This window comes from Myodes glareolus, chromosome 16 (assembly GCF_982192425.1).
Source record: "Myodes glareolus chromosome 16, mMyoGla1.1, whole genome shotgun sequence".
Lineage (NCBI taxonomy): Eukaryota > Metazoa > Chordata > Mammalia > Rodentia > Cricetidae > Myodes > Myodes glareolus.
The window spans coordinates 35,691,417-35,713,713 of record NC_142041.1 but is presented as its reverse complement, the minus strand read 5'-3'; the positions used below and the strand labels follow the sequence as shown (position 1 = coordinate 35,713,713).

Here is a 22,297-nt window from a genome sequence, read left to right as displayed (position 1 = left end):
TGTACATGATTAGGTCAAAACATAATTTACCTTGCTGTGACTATTTCTTTGCAATCTGTGAATTTTCTCAAATGAGAAGCAGTACTCTCATATCTGAAATTTTTTTTCAATTAAATCAAATTAATTTGTGTCTTATTCATCATTACTTAAAAACAAATTTGGGCAATATGTATGGCATTGAAAATATTGTCGTGGTTAACATGCTACAGACATGCTGCTGAGGAACTCGGTAGTTTTTACAAATACATGTTTTTAAGTAAATCAAGTATAATATGCACATCATTCAAGTATGATGCCCATAAGTTGTGGATTTTCTCTTCTTGAAAGCAGAATCATTGTTTTGAAGAAAACCTTATAGAGAGCTAGCATCTCACTAATCCTTTCTTACTTGTATACATAGCTACCTTAATGACATATATATATGACACACACACACACACACATATACACACACACACATATACACACACACACACACATATATATATATATATATATGCTTGTTTTAGGACTTTAGTCCGTCTTTATCTTCCTTTTGAATGATCAGTGCAACCACTCTTTCAATGTATGAATAAATTATCTTCTTAACCATGCAATCTAAATTTATCTTTGGGAATTCTTTCTGTAGAAAATCACAAGAAAACTCAAGTACAGGTGGAAGACACACAAGTACTGTCTTGGCCTATGATTCCAGGGAAAGTGTGCACTAGTAAAATGAAGAATAAATATGGAGAGGTGGGAAAGATTTTAGAAAAATAAGGCGGTGCATATGCTGCAGTAAGAGGTGGAGCCAGAGATGTGATAGCAGTGACAGGTAGTTATCAGATATAAAACAGTTATTGGAACAGTTTTTGCACTCTTCAAAGGGTAGTTTCTCTCCTTGGTATTTTATTCAAGAGAAAGGACCATTTGTTATCATAACAACTTGATAATAATTAAATTATGGTGTATCTTTAATACCTGAAGCCTGGAATAAATTTAGATTTTAAACATAAAATACAATTATAGCAAACAATCATACCAGGGAACTCCACAGAAACTCTATTCAAAACTAAAAATTATGGTCTACTGGTGCAAAGAGCACTTTGAAATATTTTATAATACATTTAGGGAATCAAAAGTAAAGAGAGTAGACTCTATGATTCCATTTGTAAGAAAGGCCTGGGGTGAGACTCTTGAGATGTTTCTGAAGGTCTTAAAGAAGACCACAATATCGAATTAAGAACCTCATAACTACATCTAACTCCAGTTCAGTTACCTCTGGCCTCTGTGGGCACCTATGTTCATGTGTACAAACCACCCCAGCAAAGACACACACATACACAGATAATTCAAAAAAAACTCTGCATTCTTTAAAAATATCAACTAACCTTTATAGGAAAGGTCTCTTTTTCTCTGGGTATATAATAACTCTGAAAATTGCTCTGCCTTGAGACTTTTTCATCAAGTTTGATTAAAGGATGCACTTTATATCTAATTTGATTATTTCATAGTTGTAACTCATGTTGTCATAAAAATGTGGGCTTGAACTTTATGTGGAATACATTACTTTGTAGTCAATTAAAATGATTTAAGAAAAGCTGCCAGGAATGGTTGATACTTGACCTTACATTAAAACTCTAAATAGTGCAATCAAAAAGGTGACTCATACATAAATGCACACTAAGGAATGAAAAATGTATAATATAGTCTTTGTCTATAAAAGTGAGACTGACACTGTGAAGTTCCACATACATACACATTTCTGTTATATCTCTCCACAGATTTTAATATAAATATTTTATATTTGCTATGGAGTACTAGTAATTTAGAATGTGAATGAAAAGTGAATGTAACATTCTGTTTGGTCATTTTGCATTAGAATGTTTAGTATGTCAATATTTAGTTATATTTCTTTCTAACTATGCAAATGTGTGTCTTTGTGTGAGTACGGACACATGAGTTCAGGTGGTCATATAGGACAGAGGTGCCAGATCCTTCTAAAGCTATAGTTACAGGTCATTTTGTCTGTCACTCACTCCCCATTCCTGAAGTGCGGTTACTGCGAATTTAATGTGGGTCCTCTGCAAGATCAGTGTGTGTTGTTTACCACTGAGTTTTATCTTTGGTTTTCCTGAATTTCATTTTATTTTTTGGTAATCAATCTAGAATAGTAATAACACATATTATTTACTTGTCATATTGCCATAATAAAAGAACAAAATCAACCCAATTATGGTTTACTTTCGTTCACAGATATAGATCATCATAGTTGTGAAGCCTTTAGAGCAGCAGCTTGAGGCAACTAGTCACTTTATATCCACAATCACGAACAAAAAGTAATGGATGCTAGTATCCTTCACCTTTTCTCTATTAGTTTGTCTTTAGAGTTGTGGTGTATTTTCATTCCTACATTCATCTGATCTAGACGACAATTCACACTATTCCTAAAGGTTACCCTAATCTGCATAATCCCATGCAACATCCTCAACATCTTGTCCTCTTGGTGATTCTAAATCCCATTTAATCTCAGAAATAATTTTAACTATCACAAGTGCTACTACACAGATTTATACACAAACACACACACATGCATACACACACACACACACTCATACACACACACACACAGAAAAGCCATGCACTATAAAATGGAAAAGAATGAGGCTGATGATAAAGATGATTAAATAAAACTGTTGAGATATTTTCACGTGCGTGCAAGTATTTATGATTTGGATTTTCAGGAAATACTTCATCTGTGCTTTCCATTTCATATGGAGAGGCTTACGGTATAATGATTTAAAAACAGTTTATCATGTAAATAGTCCAAAATTCTAAATATTTGAATTATATATGCAGTCAGTCTGTTCAGAATTAAACTCAGGCTTGAAACCTGGTTGTGACATCTAAGATCATGTATTTAAACATCGTTACCTATGTAATGTCAAAATGGTGATAAAATCATTATACCCCTGAAGTGTGAAATTTGCAACCACGTTTAAGATCTGTTTGCGTCATTGATATTGTATACATTCTGGGCAAAGAGAAACTGATACCCTGTGTACATAAATCAGTCCATGTAGACAAAAACAGAAAACATGAGAAGTATTAAGAGCACATGAGAAAGAAAAAGAAGGAGTAAAAGAAGGATCACTCATTTTAGCCTTGGCTATTTCCACAAAATAGGGGAGAAAAGAGCATCTCTGCTTTATTTTCTCCTTTAATCTTTTGATCTGAAGGTCAGGTTCTCAGATGAGCACCTGGAAAGATTTCAAAGATTTCAAAGGACTGTACTTGAAGCAAGCACTGGCAGCAGAAACTATTTTGTCTTTGAGATTTGAATGAAGGGTTGCTCATGAAATTGTTCATGAAGTTCAGAAAGAGAAAATCTGAAATGTTTGAAGATGAAATAGATGAGAATTTCTCTATTAGCTCCCTTAGGTTGCAGAGCAACAAAGGGAACAGAAGTAAATGCTAATCAAACTTTTCTGTACCCTCATCCTATGTCTTAGAATGTTGAAAGTATTTTCAAATATTTCAAAATTTTGAAATTTTAATACTTGCCTAAACTATATTCATTATATTGTTAATATAGGCCAGAGGTAGATCCCAGTATTGCATTTGGATTTATAATATAAAAAGTTAAACTCTATTTAAATTCTGAAGATATATAGTAGGTTACTACACTACTTATCCTTTTCAAAAAGTAGTTTCAACTTACAAGTTGCAAATAATTTTGCAAAAATAAATTTATAGAAATGTGAATTTGTAAAGATTATTACAAGTTAATTTGAAATTTAAGCAAGAAATATTCTAGGCATTTTAAAACCATTTCCTCAAATAAAAATAAAGAGAAATGTGAAGGACAATAAAAATCAAATTTAAGGCTTTGTGGACACCGGGTCTGCAAGATGGCGTCACTCGTGCCAATGAAAGAGAAGAAGCTTATGGAGGTTAAACAAGGAGAACTACCGAGCTGGATATTGATGCGGAATTTCACCCCCAGTGGCATTGTGGGAGCCTTTCAGAGAGGTTACGACCGATATTACAAGTACATCAATGTGCGGAAAGGCAGCATCTCGGGGATTAACATGGTGCTGGCAGCCTATGTGGTTTTCAGCTCCTGCATTTCTTACAAGGAATTCAAACATGAGTGGCAATGCAAGTACCACAACGAGGGGACCGCACACCTGAGCATAGGCACCTCACCTACGCCCATCCATGAAGAACTCAACTCTGGCTGGATCTTCATGTCCTAAGAACTAGTGTCCAATAAAAGGTGACCGACTGGTTCATGTGAAAAAAAATCAAATTTAAAAAATACAAAACCAAAAACAAGCAACTGTGTACAGTAGGGCACTACTCACACAAATGGTCTCCTATAGCAAAAGGGAGAGGAGAAAGAACTCAAATCAGGAAATATCTCACTAGTTCATGGGCATGTAAAGAGATCAAACGTCATTTTAAAATACCAGTTCACCATTACGGCTTATTTAGAAGAATGATGGAGCTAAGATCAAGGGCATCTACTTGGTAAGCATTATCCAGGGTTAGTTACAATGATATCGTAGCCACTTATTGAAAGCAAAAATAGTTTGGAAAACAACCTTATATAATAAATACTCGTCACATAAGTTCACAAGTCATTTGCATTACTGGTATATGAATCATATGTAGTCAGTGGGATTCAGTAAATTTTTATCCCTTATAAAGTTGAAAAGGACCCTTAAGATTTCTAGAAAGTGCCTCTCATTCTTCCTCCATGTGAAGCTTCTTATGATGTTCAATATATACAAAGCAAAAGTTTTCTTAGGATCAGACATTCAGATATTTGCTTATTAGGCAGGCACAGGGACACATTGGACTCATCACAGACAAGCTACAGAAAATCCGGAAAACATAAGCAACAAACAACAGAAGGCATGGGAAAGATGTGAAAACTTCTAGTCTGCTCTCACTCCAGGTGAAACTACTCACACATGAATCACTTTGACTTCTTTTCTTTAAAGTAACACATTTTTGTTTTGGAAATTTTGAGATTATTATTAATTCCTTGAATTCGACACATACACGCATACACACAAATGAGCAAATTTATCATATATAGGAGGCAGGTTGGCTCATCTCTGAAGAGGGATTTACCAGGATCAATCTCAGTCTGCAGTATAAGGAAACTACAATGAATACTTTTTTTCACACACTTTCCATACCCTTAACCAGACTAGGGAAAGTCCATATATTACTGTGGGTCTGAGATGTTGACTCTCTACACAGGGCTGTGCTCATATTAACAGTACACATTTACTCAAATTTACACATTTACACATTGTATAAGCTCCACACTACTGATAACATTTTGCTTGACTCAAACAATCACATATAGTTCATCAGTTGTTTAAAATTTCCAACCCAATTAATTGTGAGAAACTCTAAACTTGCAATAAACATAACGATGGAAATGAGAATATGGGAATTTTTACTGCACAGAGGACTCTTGCAAATCCCACAAACATTATTTTGTACAAAAAAAATATTTAGACACAACTAATAGCACCATATATATTCCAAGTTTTTAAACTTCATAAGAAGACAAATGTAGTGAAGTGTTAATTTTGTCATGGGAGGTATGATGAATCGAATAGGAATCCTCCCATAGGCTCATATGTTTGGATGCTTAATCAACAGTGAATGGTACTACTTGAGAAGGATTGGGAGGTATGGCCTTGTTGGAGGAAGTGTGTCACTGGGGAGCTGTTTGAGGTTTCAAATGCCCACACTAGGTTGTGTTTCTCTACTCCTAGTACCTGTAGATTCAGATGTTGACCTCTCAGCTACAACACCAGCACCATGTCTGCCTGTCACAATGACAGTGGACTAACCTTCTGAAACTGTAAGCAAGTGCCGATAAATTGCTTTCTTTTTATAGGAGTTGTCATGGTCATGGTGTCTCTTCATTGCAATAGAATACCGACTAAGATAGCAAGTATCTGGGAACATGCTTAATAGGCCATTGTAATATAGATAATTATGGGTTTAGAACTGGGCTACTTGTTACAAATTGAAATATAAGAATTAAAGATCTGTGTAGAACCATGTAGATGTATTAGATTTCTATTACCAATGCTCATACTATATAAGTAAACAATAATCCAGCAAAGAAAGCATGATAGTTTGGAGTAAACATGCCATGGTACAAAAGAGATGAGAAGAATAGTTTAATCTATTATGAAGCAATAATTCTAACTGAGAATCAATAATTGTATGTTTAAATTAAATGTGCATTGTCAAATAAATAAATCATGGATGCCTTGTGAAAAATAAAGAAAAACTATTCCATCCCTTAAGAGATGGGCTGGGAAATTGACTTATTGTATAAGCATGAGTACTTCAATTATTAGCACCTCCAGGAAATTTGGCATCATAATGGCATATACTTTATATTCACAGGAACAAGAAAGTCAGAGATAGATGGCTACCTTGGGCATCATGACCTATTTTACAAACTCATTGTGCTGGTGAGAGACTCAAGAAAAGCAAGGTCAGCAACTAATGAGGAACAACAAAATGAAGAACGAATCCAGTTTTTTATCTTTATCAATAAAAAATTGGCTGTCAGATATCAGAGTCAGAACCTGAAAGATCAGAGAAGCAGGCTAGAGTGACCAGTCTCTTCCTACCTCTACCATTCCTCCATCTTAATGCCTGGGATCCTCTCTCAGCACCACCTTACTACTTTCCATGTCCTCTCTGTCTACACTGTCTACAGTCTCAAAACCTCTATGATTGATTTTGATCAGCTAGTGGCTAGCTCTGCTGTCTTAATCCAAGCAAGTTTTATTTGTCAGATTACAATCAAAATATCATGAAACATCCCCCCTTTTGTTGAATCCCAGCAGTATGAACAAAGAGAGAGGAAGGGATATGGCTGGGGCTATTGAGGAGGAATATAAAGAGGGAGGTGACAGGAGCTCATTGCAGTTAGTCTGAGGCAACCTTCTGAGGAATCAGTCAGTCTAAGGACATAGACTGAGGAGGCAAGATGAGGACAGGATCACGCCGTTGTTCTGAGCATTGGTATAGGTAAGAACTATTCTAGTGACTGACGGTTCTATTTCTCTGATCCTTCAGGTTTCACCCCCATAGCTGACACTAATTTTTTATTATTAAGAGCAATTAGAAATAATGTTACACAGCCAGAGTACAAAAATTTAATTTCTAGTTACTAGATAAAAACCCAAACTCAATATTATGAGCAGGAAGCTAGATGAAACCTTTGTATAGAATTAGTTAGTATTCTATACGATCATTAATATTGTGACAAAGGTTTTATATTTACTAACATTTAAATTTTGAGATAATATTTCTACCTTATGAAGAGTTTTACAAAGTTAAAATTCTCTCTTTTTTGTGTTTGTAACTAACTCCTCCTTTTAGCAATTCCAAGTTACTTCACGAAATTGGCTGTTGATGACAGTGAAGAGCAAGGCTGGCTGTCACCATACAGCATATTTGAGCAGAGAACACAGATGCTGACCAGCCTGGCTGAGGAGAGGTAACTCTGATCGTGCTTCAGCAGCCTGAGGAGGAGGTCCAGGGATTGTCAAAAACCCATGGGGAAAAGAAGCCAAAAATCCAGCCATCGGGAAAAGAGACAGAGGGGAACATGGGAAAGCAGGACCTTTGATGCACTGAAGGGAGCACAGAGCAGCCTGAAGGCAGAGCTGGCTAGGGGTGAGTGGCTAGCTCGGGTGAAGTTTGGAGTCCAGTTACATGTGGAGTTTAGTACTTCTGGAGATTGCTGTAGAGCGGTTGCAACAAGAAAATTCCAGAATCTCTCAGAGGACATGGCGGAGAAAAGTAGATACCAGCCAGTGGTGTGTGCAGCTCCAATGTGTGTGGGTGGCTGCAATGCTGTGAACAAGCAGATGTCTTGTGAATTCATGTCCCCAAAAAGGGACACCAGATGAAGTAATAATCTAATTAATTTTTATAAATAACAAAACAGGTGTCACATTATCAGGGAAGTAGCTGAAAGATCAGAGAAGCAGCCACTAATCACTTCCTACATCTACCAGTCCTCTGTCCAAAAGGACCAAGATCTTCTCTCAGTCATGCCTTACTACTTCCTGCCTCCTCACTGTTTAGAGTCCTCCAAACTTCTTTTTTTATTTTTTAATTAATTTATTTATTTATAAAAAATTTTCACCTCCTCCCTGCCTCCCTTTTCCCTTCCCCTCCCCACCTCTCCCTCCCTATCTAGTCCTAAGAGCAGTCAGGTTTCCCTGCCCCAAGGTCTTCCCCCCTCCATCCAGGTCTATAAAGGTGAGCATCCAAACAAACCAGGCTCCCACAAAGTCAGTCCATGTACTAGAATCAAAACCCAGTGTCATTGTCCCTGGTCTTTCAGTCAGCCTTCATTGCCAGCCACATTCAGAGTGTCCAGTTTGATCACATGCTCCATAACTCCCAATCCAGCTAGCCTTGGTGCGCTCCCATTAAATCAGTCCCACAGTCTCTGTGGGTGAACGCACCCCTCGTGGTCCTGACTTCCTTGCTCATGTTCTTCCTCCTTCTGCTCCTCATTTGGATCATGGGAGCTAAGTCCAGTGCTCCAATGTGGGTCTCTGTCTCTATCTCCATCCATCGCCAGATGAAGATTCTATGGTGATATGCAAGATATTGATCAGTGTGGCTATGGGACAAGGCCAGTTCAGGCACCCTCTCCTCTGCTGCCCAAGTAACAATCTGGGGACCTCTCCTTGGTCCTGGGAATCCCTTTAGAATCAAATCTCTTGCAAACCTTAAAATGGCTCCCTTAATTAAGATATTTACTTCCTTGCTCCCATATCCACCCTTCCTCCATCCCACCACACCCATTCTCAAAAGCTTTCCCGAATCCTCCCCTTCTCCCTTCGCTCTACTCATCTCCCCTTACATCAACCCTCCTCCCCTCCCCCTCCGTGCACCCAAGTTTTGCCTGGCAATCTTGTCTACTTCCAATATCCAGGAGGATAACTATATGATTTTCTTTAGGTTCACGTTCTTATTTAACTTCTCTAGGATCACGAATTATAGGCTCAAAGACCTTTAATTATGGTTAGAATCTACTTATGAGTGAGTCTATTGTGGCTAGCTATGCCCTCTTACTGCAAGCAAGCTTTATTTATCAGAAGACAATCAAAACATCAGACAACACAGGAGTTCATTCTCTGACCTCCACATGCATGCACATCCCACACATGTGAACCCATTGTACGTACCATACACATGTATAGTTAAACAAATAGAGGCATAAGTAGGTTAAGAGGTTAGAACATGAGAGGCCCCCCTGCCAGGTACCACTTCAATGAGCAAACGTGGTGGAGAAATGAGAGAGGATGAGAAGCAGAGGAATTCATTTCCTGTGGAGAGAGGTGGAACTGGAGACCCCAGAGGGGTGAGTTTCAGGCTAATGTGAGTGGTGCCCATGCTGACACTTGTGGCCATGTGATGGCCAGGCCTGTGTTGCCAGCAACGGCCATGTCTGGATCCATGACCCTACTGCCTCTGGGGTCGTTGGTGATGTCTGTAGTTTATGTTATCAGAAAGGCCATGTGGATGGCCATGGTCAGTTCTGCTGCCTACAGTCTTGCTGATAGCCGAACAATACTGAGCAGGCTCCATTTTACTCAGGACCTGGGAGATCTAGCCCTCCCCTAATCAGCACTGAAGCAAGAGAGCTGGTCCCAACAATTATGGAAAAGCTGGCCTTTGTGGCCAGGGCACTAGAAGAATGGCCCCACTCATCCCTGGCCTTCAAAGGCAGGGAAGCTGTCTTGCCTCATGCAAGTGGGACCAGTGTTTGTATTGACTATAAAAGTCTGGCCACATTTTGGGGTACAAGAGCTCACTCCAGTGGCATGGGTGCGAAAATTCTGGTTCTGATGACATGGGAATAGTGGGAGAGCTGTCCCTGCCAAGCATGTGTGGGTGTGATGTGTGCCCCATCATGAGAGGGGACAGGTCCTTGCAGAGACCAAGGACAACCAACTCAGCTACCACCCAGACCCAAATCCAGGGTTTTGAGTTGATCCATCCCAACACCTACACCATTGATGACCCAATAGGGTGAATGAAAGGAAGGAGCTGGTCCTGCAGAATCAGATCTCCATGATTCAAGGTTAACAACAGGATATCTAAGGGGAGTCTAGATGAGGATCCAGTATTGGTAGTGTAGCAGAAATCAGGGACCCTGAACCACATGAAGAATTCTTTGCAATGAACATTTGCAAGTAAAGCTGTTTGAGCAAAAGGGTGCAAGACAGTGCAGTTCACAAAACAATTATGAACAAATATATTTTGGAGAGGAGGGCAAGTCAGAGAAAAGAATTGGGTTTTTAATTATTATTATTATTATTCTTTTATATTCTTTAGGAGGGAGTCTAAATAGAGGACAGACATAGCTATAGAAATGAGTTTGATTGGGGAACATTCTGTAAAATTTCCACAGGATCAGTTAAAAAATGTTAAAAATTTGTAAAAAGGTGAATTTTCTTCATGACATCGAGATCTGTCATGTTTTATGGGATCAAACAAAGAAAAATGAAATTGTATGCAGTCTTCTACAGATTAGAATAGAATTTTTATGGAAATAGCAAGAATGCAGAGTATTTTTTAAAAGGTAATCAAATAAGAGTAAATATTGAAGAGCATAAACATGGTCAATTGTAGAGCACTCTGGAACGTGAAAAGAGAATCCTAGTGAGTGCAGTGATTACAAATATGCACCATAACATTGAATTAACCTTTTCCAGTAACTAAACACAAAAATTCACAAAGTGAGTGTGAACAATACAGCAGAAACAAGTAAGGACTTAGAGATTTGTGTGTAGGGGGGGGTTCACACCATTGTCTCCTAAACACACACACAGCATCAGGGATGCTGGTAAAGGGGTGACTAGGACACCAGGAAATGCAAAGCATCAATGGGATGGGGAGAAATAAGGATGATAGTAAAGGGAGAAAAGAGGAGGGATTTTAAACCCTATTTGGAATTAGGTTTGAAATATCATCTTTATACACTACTGTACACAGTGAGTTTATGGTGAAAATCAGCTTCACTAAGACTTTTTCAGTACAGATTCCTGGATATAACCTAGGAAGGTTGAATACATTTTCAGTGGTTGAAAGATTGCATAAACTCTACATTCTTTAAGCTATGCATATTTCTAGTTTTAAGATGATCCATTTTTCTCAATAGTAGCTTCAAGAAACAACTTGCAGTCTAAGCACTGTCTATGATGCTCATCATTAGATGCAGTGAGCCTGGGCAGTGCACAGTTACCTGCTCTGTCTGAAAGAAGCTGCAGCTCTCAGAACAACTAATTGCTTCCAGTTTTTTTTTTCTGCACTGTTATTTACTTGGGGTTTTAACCTCTAGGCCACAGGACTTTAGTAAAATCAGAACATCAAAAATAAAACGTGTTTCATTCTTCTTGTTATTCTCCAGCTTCCAATAGGCAGTGGAGTGATGCTTTAAAAAATGTATGAGTAGAAATGGAAAAACATTTTTCATTAAACAGTGGGTATCTTCCCTTTGATGTACTGTGTATTCTAGCTCTATAAACACAGTTGGTTCAGAGAACCAATGTTGTAGAATTATTCTCAAAGGGAAACAAATGATGAAGCGTTGTCTGAGAACAGGAGTATTTGTAGATTTTAGGAAAGTATATTGTGACTCTTCTACTCCTCTGCCTCATTCTCAGGCAATGTGCCTCCTGACTTTATTACTCAAGCTACACTGACACACAGGAGTATGTATGCATGTTTGTGTTTGCGCACACATGCGCGCGCGCGCGCACACACACACACACACACACACACTTCTTTTATTCTTTTTTTCATAAGCTTTGTTTACTCTTTAAACAGTCAGTTGATATTGGGTCTTCTTTTCCACTATCTGAGTTTGGTTCTTAAGAACACATAAGCTACCGAAATTTTCTCATGTGTATTCTTCAGTTCAGTTTAGAAAGTTTGTCTTTCTGAAAAGCTGGATTGCTGGATTGGTTTGAATTTCCTACCCACTTAGTACTAGTAGATGGAGAGTTCTTACAAAGTTCTCTGAACATTAACAAAATTATCCCATAATTTGCTAAACATTATCTTTACAGTTCTTTTAACGCTGCAATGTTTATATGAATATAGCCCCCAGTACATCAATTTAAACAAATTAGTGCCTATAAATACTTTAATATAAAAATGGTTCATTTTGTTTCTTAAAAATTGGCTAAATTGTGGGAATAAAAAGACATTTAAGCTTGGAATTGTAGAACCATGTCACAATTTGACTTTGAATATTTCAAGATAGCTAGAAACCAGATATTTGAACAGATAGATAGAAAGTGACTCCATGAACTATATCAAGATTTTGTTTTGTTTTATTTTTGTTGTTGTTGCTTTTTTTTACTAAGATATTTCTAGTGTATGTAATTGAATTGGAGAGTTAAAGTGGTTTGTATCTAATGGAAAAACACCCTGGGAAATAAGTAAAGAAAAAATGAAACTGATAATAACAGCAGATCCTCATTAGTGAAAACCTATATGAGATGACTGGCTTGTATACTCAAATAATTATTTTTTTTTCCAAAAAAAAACCCCAGTGTTTTGCTGTAGTTGTGGAGCCTGTCCTGGAACTAGCTAGCTCTTGTAGACCAGGCTGGCCTCGAACTGACAGACACCCTCCTGCCTGCCTCCCACGTGCTGAGATTAAAGGGTGTGTGCCACCACTGCCTGGCACTCAAATAATTCTTAAAGAGAAGAACTCTACTGCATGACTAGCAACTAACAAAGTCATGCTATCATGCTTATATACATTAAGAATAACACAGAAATATTCATAACGTATAGGATTGCAGGGAGGGAATTTTTAAATCATTTTGTTTGCTTTCTATTTCATTTTACTCAATCGCAAAAGCCCAAATATAAGTTACTGATGTAAGTTGTTAAGGAAACACAGACTTTCCTTCACTTTTAAAATTCTGAATGAGATATAAATAGAAAGCTTAAGACAAATTAGGTGTAATTTGTTATAACATTATGAATTTCAAAACTATGTAGGTACTATCATTTTGTATTTTTCTTTATTACATTTTAAAACTTCATGTTTCTATGGCTTGTTTTTAATAATTGAATGCCTTAAGTTATGAGTTCTAAGATATTAAGGGATTAATATATTTGTATTATTATATATATTCTTGACTTATATAAATGGGCAAAGCCACATACTTTGGAAGCAGACCATTTAGATCCTGTTTTATGACATAGTAAACAATTTCAGTGCTATTAGGGTTCAGGGAGAATGCTATTTTAAAAAGGAGCACGTACTGCAACTTGTAGGATACTTGTAAGTGTCCCTGGTATCTGCCGTGGAATAATCCTTCTGTACACTTTGTGAATATATGTTGCTATGGCTGGTTTAATAAACAAGATGATGACCAATAGCTAAACAAGACACAGTAAGGCGGAAAAGTCAAACTGAGAACGATTGAATGAGGAAGGGCAGAGTCATAAGTGTTGCCAGCTAAATGGAGAATAATTCAGACACACAAAATGAGATAGATGTGAAAGGTGTGAGCCGCAGGGCATCACATAGATTAACAGAAATGGGCTAAGTTGTAAGAACTATTTAGTAACAAGCCTACACAATTGGACAATTATTTATAATTTATTTTAAGTCTCTGAGTCAATTACTTGAGAAGCAACTCCAATAGTAAACACTTCTCAGTTATAATAGCTAAAATTGTTTCTATCATGTTCACATGTCCATTGTTTCAAAGAGTAGTCATAAGTAACTGAAAACCTCTTGAGTAGTAGGGCACTGGGCCACTTAATGCCTGCAGGTAAGAATATTTTTCCATTCTGACAGGAGGTAAACCATAACTAACAATGACAAGTCTTTCTTCCTTTGGTATAAACAGTTTTTTTCTTAATCACATACTGTTTCATGGTAATTTACTGGTGACTTAAAGTCTACAAAGTTCTTAAGGGGAGTCTTCTGCATACTCTAATGTTGTCTACTGTGGTCATTCTGGTCATCATTCTTCCTTAGCTTTTTCTTGTCATTGGGTTCTATATATTTCTTACCACTTGTTATTTTTAGGAATTTTTCTTGTCACTGGGTTACTTATAGAAATATTCTCTGTTTTGAAAAAGTCACAACATATGGTAAAACATTACACTTAAACTCATCTTTTTTCTTTTCTATCATTGGCATCCACATGCTTCAATGTTTCTTTCAGGATAAGTATGTACCATCAGATTACATATTATCTAGAAGCACATATTAACTCCTAAGATAATTCTTAGAGGAAACAGTTGTCTGTCATTTCCTTGGACATTTTAAATAAATACTCTAAGATATTTATTAGTAGCAGTAGATACTACTTTCAGGTCAAGTAATGCTTAAAGTGATCATTGTCTCAGAAGGACTGTTTTTCTTTGATTGACTACTTATATAAACTTTCTAAGAATATCAGATTACAGTAACCCAGTCTGTTTCTATCAGATGATGGTACTGATTTTTAACTTCTCACTTTTTTTAGACACAGCCGTAACAATTTAAACAACTGATAATTTGTATTATTTCATTTCAAAAATCATATACATTTGATACTTTTCAAACATACTCTCAGGATGAACTGATTTTCACTAATTAAATAATTATTTTGTTAAGTTCTGAGTGTGTAGCTCCTTAGTTCAACACATGATTAGCATCTGAGGGGTCCAGATTTTAATACTACTGACATTTAAAATTATTTATTCAGCTATGTTTTCTAGAGAATTATTATATCAACAAAGACACATTTTTTATGAATTTTTTTATTTCTTTTGTAAAAAATTATATTTGAGCACTTAATGTTATGAAAATGAATATTCTTTTCAATATTATCTATTATTTTTGAAATCAAACTACAGTTGCATCATTTCTTTTCTTTCCTTCCTTCCTCTATCCCATTCCAAACACTAATGCTATCTTTCTTCCAAAATCATAACCTCTTTTTACTTAATTGCTGTTTAATTTAACACACACACACACACACACACACACACACACACACACACAACTTCCACATCCATTTAATGTTGTTTGTATGCATATGATTTCAAGGCTGACTGCTTGGGATTAGATAAACAATTTGAGACCTCATCCTTGGGAAGACTATTTGTCTTTCTAAGAAATCCTTGGTTGCCTGTACTTCTTTGCCTAGTAATAGGGATCCATGAGAAAATACACCAATGTTAACATGTCTATTGTAACTCACCAGGTAGTGGTTAAGCTATGTTATTGAGGTACAACATAACATAATGAATACTTAGGAACCCCAATAATGACCATCATTACAAGATATCCTTTAAGATGCAGTAGTAGTGCTAAAATATTAGTGGTAACTAATAGCTGTCTAATTGGACTGAAGGCTCACTCGACATGAATGGAAAAATTCCTAATTCTATAACCTACCCAACTTCCCAGGATTAGTGAGTTTCTGGATTTCAGAGGGAAGCCTTCTACTGCCACTTTACTAAACCAAGATTATTCTTTACTGCATTCTAAATACTCATCCTTAAACCCACAGTTAAGTATCTCTCATGTCACATCCAAGAGGCTTCTCTTTGTATCAGAGAAAGACAATTACACAAAACCATAACTGTCCTAAACACAGACTGCAGAAGACCTTGCTATCCCTGTATCCAATGGATATATCAACAGCACAGCTTCTGCTCCTAAAGGTCATAAAACATCATGAAAAGGGGGAAAAAGATTGTGAGATGAAGGACCAGAAAATCTGTTGTGAGATCTTGTTTCCTAGAAAGAAATGTTCTTTTAACATATATAACCAATCTCATTGAGTTTGTATCTTGTTAGACACTGGCAAAATTTTAACTAATGGAGAAAAGATTAGTACATTCAGATAAGTGGAGCTGGAGTTAATTGAATGCTGATTATCGTTCTAATAAAGTATAGGTAGTTTATTCTGGGAATATATATATATATATATATATATATATATATATATCTTCATAAATAGGAAAAAATAGTCCAGTTTCTGATATTTTACATATAAACATCAGTATTTGTTATCTATTTACTTATTTATTTCCAGCCATCATGATTTTGGGACTAATCACTTTGGTTGAATCAGAGACAAATCAGAATCAGTATTATCTTTCATCTTTTCACAATTTCATATCTGCTCTATTTTCATATTCAATATAGATAGAATCAACTCTATGGGATAAAAGATTCAACTTTTAATAATAATTTGAACTGAGTAAATTAAAGTGTGGATTAAATTTTGTTCTGTGTCCATGTGCCCAGGCTTGTAACCCCCTAGTTACCATGGTTCTGAATTAAGCAATTAGTCACTAGTGAGCAGGAGGTTAATAATGTATGAGCTCCCTATAGATTCTCATCAGTCACATCAGTTGTCACATGCTAACAGTTCTTCTGAATTTTTATAACCTTAGAAATATTATTTTTTTAAATATATATCGCACCAAGAGCTCCTTGCTCGATTCATGTAGAAATGGATATTAAAGCAGGAAAAGTTTGGTTTCATTACTAAGTTACAGCAGATATTCTTAGCTTATATTGGCATATAAACTATTTGTCTCTTTCTGACATGATTGAAGGTGGTATTTCATATATTACTCTAAACTTAAAATCATGACATGTGATAAAAAATTCATCTCTCTGCTAGAAAAATAAGTCTCTTACTGAAAGAACCTGAATAGATAATGTAGATAAAAATAATTACATCAGCGAATATTTCAAATAGGTCATCTACAAAGATTCATGAATTTTAGTACTTTTCACCATCCTATTCAAATAATCATTCATAACTGGTTAGTTACCATGATAAATGTGGCACGTAAGGAAGACAGTAAGACACCATTCTATCATGAAGATAGAGAAGATGTGGTAGTAGAAACAGCTGAACATATTTTCTTAGCATTCAGGAAGCAGACTGAACTGGAAATAGGTCAGGATGTAAAACCTTGAGAAATGTTTCCAGTGGCTTCTTTGGCTATAAATTTTAACGTCTTTGAGATATTTTTCCTTCTTTTCTATTTTTCTCTCCCATTTAATATTCTTTTTTACTGAAGAACTGAGTGAGAGAGATGACTAATAAACATGATGCAGATGGAATGCTATTCTATGAGGAATTTACTCTGTGAAATATATTAGTTCATTACATCCAAATTCAACTTCTCTCCAATTCTTAGTTAAATGTCAGTCAAATTCAAATAGCTTGTTTCACAGTATATAGCATAAATTTCCTCCAGTGTATTCTTGTTCCTGTCTGAAGTCATATGACCTAGGACTTCACCGTTTTTATTTCTCAGAAGTCCCCCTCAAAATATCCCATTGAGATTTGTTGAGAGCATACAATGGATTCTCTAGCAAGAATTTCCAAACTCCTCCCATTTTCCAAACAAACCAGTTCCAACAGTTTGAGAACTAAATGGACACAGATATCAGAGGAAGTGATCCAGATTATTGTTGTCCACTTCATAGTACTTATTTTTACTCTTTCAGTGATAGATAAAACAAGACAAAAGTAGCAATAAAAACAATAAAAAGGCAAGTTAAAAAGAACAAAATTTGCTCTCTCTTAAGGGTTGAGAAGACCATTGCATCATGGTTGGAGAAGTCATAGAAGAGATGGGAAGGGGTGGGAGCAGAACACCTGGTCACGTTTCACAGAATGTAAAGAAACAGAAGGAGAGCAAAAATGTGGTGACAGGGAAGAGTGCTAATGAGATAGCTCAATTGGGTTAATTAGGGTTTTAGTGTTGGAACAGAGAATTCACAACAAATGAACTTCGAATGGCCAAAAGGCACTTAAGGTCATGCTCAACCTCCTTAGCAATCAGGGAAATGCAAATCAAAAACACTTTGAGATACCATCTTACACCTGTCAGAATAGCTAAAATCAAAAACACCAATGATAGCCTATGCTGGAGAGGATGTGGAGTGAGGGGAACACTCATCCATTGTTGGTGGGAATGCAAACTTGTGCAGCCACTGTGGAAATCAGTGTGGTGGTTTCTCAGGAAACTGGGAGTCAACCTCCCTCAGGACCCAGCAATTCCACTCTTGGGAATATACCCAAGAGATACCCTATCATACTACAAAAGCATTTGTTCAACTATGTTCATAGCTGCACTATTTGTAATAGCCAGAACCTGGAAAAAACCTAGGTGCCCCTCAATAGAAGAATGGCTAAAGAAGGTGTGCAACATATACACATTAGAGTTTTACTCAGCGGAAAAAACAATGACATCTTGAATTTTGCATGCAAATGGATGGAAATAAAAAACACTTTACTGAGTGAGGTAACCCAGACCCAAAAAGAGGAATATGGTATGTACTCACTCATAAGTGGATTCTAGCCTTAATTAATGGTCTTTGAGCCTATAATTCGTGATCCTAGAGAAGCTGAATAAGAAGGTGAACCTGAAGAAAATCATATAGTTATCCTCCTGGATATTGGAAGTAGACATTATTTCCAGGCAAATTTGGGTGCACAGGTGGTGGAGGGGTGGAAGTAAGGGGAGAGGAATAGAGAGAAGGGAGAGGGGGGGATTGGGGATAGCTTGGGGGAATGGGATAGGGGGAGGGACGAAGGATGGTTATGGGAGCAGGGAGGTGTGCATCTTAACTAAGGGAGCTATTTTAGGGTTTGCAAGAGACTTGATTCTGGAGGGTTTCCCAGACCCAAGGAGAGAACCCCAGATTGTTCCCTGGGCAGCAGAGGAGAGGGTACCTGAACTGGCCTTGGTCCATAACCATACTGATGAATATTTTGCATATCACCATAGAACCTTCATCTGGCGATGGATGGAGATAGAGACAGAGACACACATTAGAACACTGGACTTAACTCCCTAGGTCCAAATGAGAAGCAGATGGAGGGAGAACGTGAGCAAGGAAGTCAGGATAAGAAGGAACGCTCATCCTATGATGGGTGGAGATAGAGACGGAGACCCACATTGGAGCACTGGACTGAGCCCCCAAGGTCCATATGAGGAGCTGAAGGAGGGAGAACATGAAAAAGGAAATCAGGAGCGCGAGGGGTACGTTCACCCACTGATACAAGGGGACTGATCTAATGAGAGCTCACCAAGGCCAGCTGGACAGGGCCTGAACGAGCATGTGATCAAACCGGATTCTCTGAATGTGGCTGGCACGGGACTGTCTGAGAAGCCATTGAGAATGGCACTGGGATTTGATTCCACTGCATGTACTGGCTTTTTTGGGATCCTAGTCTTTTTGGATGCTCACCTTCCTAGACCTGGAAGGAGAGGGGAGGATCTTGAAGTTCCCACAGGTCAGGAAACCCTGACTGTTCTTAGGGCTGGAGAGGGAGGAGGAGAGGGAGTGAGGGGAGTGGGAGGGTATTGGGAGGAGGGGCAGAAATGGAAACTTTTATAAATTAATTTTAAAAAAAAAGAGAGAGCTCAAAAATTAAGAGCAGTGACCGCCCTGTCAGAGAACACAGGTTCAAGACATGGTGCATACATGGCAGCTTACAACCTTTGTTAACCTAGTTTCAGGAGAGGCAAAGTCCTCTCCTTGACTCTGCAGAGATCAGCCTCTGCTTGGTGCACAACCATACGTGCTAACACAAATATACCTAAGATGAGAAAGAAAGAAAAAAATAAGAAGCAAATGAGCAAAGAAGAAAGAAAAAGAGGAGGAGGAAAGAGAGAAAGAGATGGGGAGAGGAATGGAGGAAGTATTCATTTTCCTTATAAATTTAATTAACTGTGAAAAATTATACATGAACAGTGAAACATATAAGAAGTGACAGGTTCACTTTTATATACTCGTAGGATGGTCTGTACACTATATTTTTTCTCCCAGAAGTATCATTGATACTGTATTTAAAACGATGGAAATTTTAGCTATCAAATAAAAGCCTTTACCACTGTGATTGCTAATTTCTGTTTCTACTTGGCTAGATCACTGTTTTTCAATAGACGCTTATTTGTCAGTCTACAAAGCACTGGGAAATAATTTTAAATGGGGTTAAAATTTAAACAGTGGAGTTTCAAAGTACCAAATTATTCTTTGAAATATGAATATCTTTTTTCAATCAGTAACTGGCTTTTAAAGACAGCCAACTGTGAGAAATCTATGAGAATGAAGGAATTCAGCCAGAGCCTGTTCTTAGATTTGAGTTGCATAATCTGCAATTTTGATTCTTACCTAGTTGTCTAAACTGTTTACCTGACCTGCAGAATTTTTAATGGCAGACTCCATATACATTTAAGCAATTAAACAATAGACAGGGGAAAAGAAGAGAAATGTGGTTAGATGATAGAACAAAAGAGGAATGTGGCAGAGACGGAAGGAGGGATAGCCTGACTTTGTTTTCTCTGGGAAATTATGACTAAAATATATCATAAAGATCATGTCTCTAGAAAACACAAGTGAACGGATTGCAAAATGTGTTAAAGAAACTTTGTAATATATTATTAAAAATTCTTATGATAAAGGGACATTGAAATATGATTTTCAAAAACATATTTGTCAAGTAGCAAAATTTTGCTCTATGGCAATAAGTCAATGTTCAAGTATTACACCCTGGCAGTGTTTATTCCTGAGAGATGTTTAATCTCTCCTATATAATAGATACTGTCACCATGTTCACATAATATATGCTTCTTATTTGTCACTGTTGTGACAATTGATTTTTATAATCTCAGTAAATCTAACACTTTAGATTATCAAATTATGAAGACATGATTGTGAAGTTGTGAAGAAATACACAAAGGACAGATGATAAGGAAAATTTAATTTTGTTAAAACTGTAGGGGTGGAAAACTCCAAGTAAGTAGCGTATTTTAAACTATTCCTAAACCATATGGTGAACACATTTAAGATCCAACCTTCTGTTTTTAAATTGCATAATACATAGTACATATATATATATATATATATAATGAGTAAATACATATATATGAAGTACAAACATTATATCAACCACAATGAATATGTGCACATATTATGTTTCAATTAAAACGTACATAAATGCAATAAGATAAATTTAAATTTTAAAAATCTGTGGTTAAATAAAGGACTCTAAAGTATAAAATACATCAGCAGAAATTAGGAACGCAATGACAGAATCACTCCATTCTTTCAAGCACAGATTCATATGTATAGTTAAGTGCAGTTAATATATTTATCTCTGCATCCATTCATATGAAGTTCTAGTCATTTGAGTGTTCATTAGTATGATAATCTAAGTCTTCCTTTGCCACAATTCTCCTAACCCATGGCTTTCCTTTCTTAGACATTTTATTGTATATATATGTGCATATATGAACCACATGAGTGCAGTATTCATAAACTACAGAAGGGCATATTGTATCCCCAGAATTAAGGTTATCGGTGGTTGTGATCTACCATGTTAGTGTTGAGAACATAATCCAGTCTCTACAAAAGGAACAAGGGCTCTTAACCAGAATCCATTTCTTCAGCCCTCTCAATTATTTACCTATCTATGCACAATATTTTTGAGTCAACAAAACAAGCTTAGTATTGTGTATTACGTTTGAGTACCTACTCATCATATACAACTAGAAATATATTATAACAAAATATGCAACACAGTAAATTATTCTTTCTTGAACATTAATAATCAGAGCTATTTGAAATTCAGTGCATATTTATTGATCAACACATAATTACTGAACAAAGACACTTGAAAGAGACATATGAAAGAGACTCATCTGTAATGTTATTACAGAAAATCTTTATTTTCTTTGTAACAATTAGCTGTAAAGCAGTATGTATTTAGAATAACTAAAGACAATGAGTCAAAGGCTGACACTCCACTGAGCTCATTCAAGGGATTGATGTAGCATTGAATGAGTCATTTGGTGATGCCTTTTGAGACTTTATTTTTAAAAATATTGAAGAAGACAAGCTAGTAAAAAAATTGTATGTTCTATAAATTTATACCATTACATTTTTTTCTAGAATCAGAGGATTTTTTCATTACAGGAAAGCCAAATAATCATGAATGATCAGGTTGTGAAATGATTATTAACAAATTAAATTTTCTGTAACATGATTTTTCCATCAATACTTTAGAAAACTTTAAAGAGCAACAAATAATAGAAAAGATGCTCAGATATATGTTTTTATTTTGCATAGTAACCATACAATATTTTTTACTTTCATGATATAATAATTCTTATTTCTTTGGGGGTGAATTCGTTCAAAAATTTTCTATTTGAAAATTTTAAATATTTTAAATTTAAATAT

General features: G+C 36.3%; 1 pseudogene; it reads left to right on the top strand.

Moving 5' to 3' along the window:
* The first annotated feature begins 3,890 nt into the window (after nt 1-3,890).
* LOC125390852 (ATP synthase F(0) complex subunit f, mitochondrial pseudogene) lies at nt 3,891-4,238 on the top strand (annotated as a pseudogene).
* Nucleotides 4,239-22,297: the final 18,059 nt, after the last annotated feature.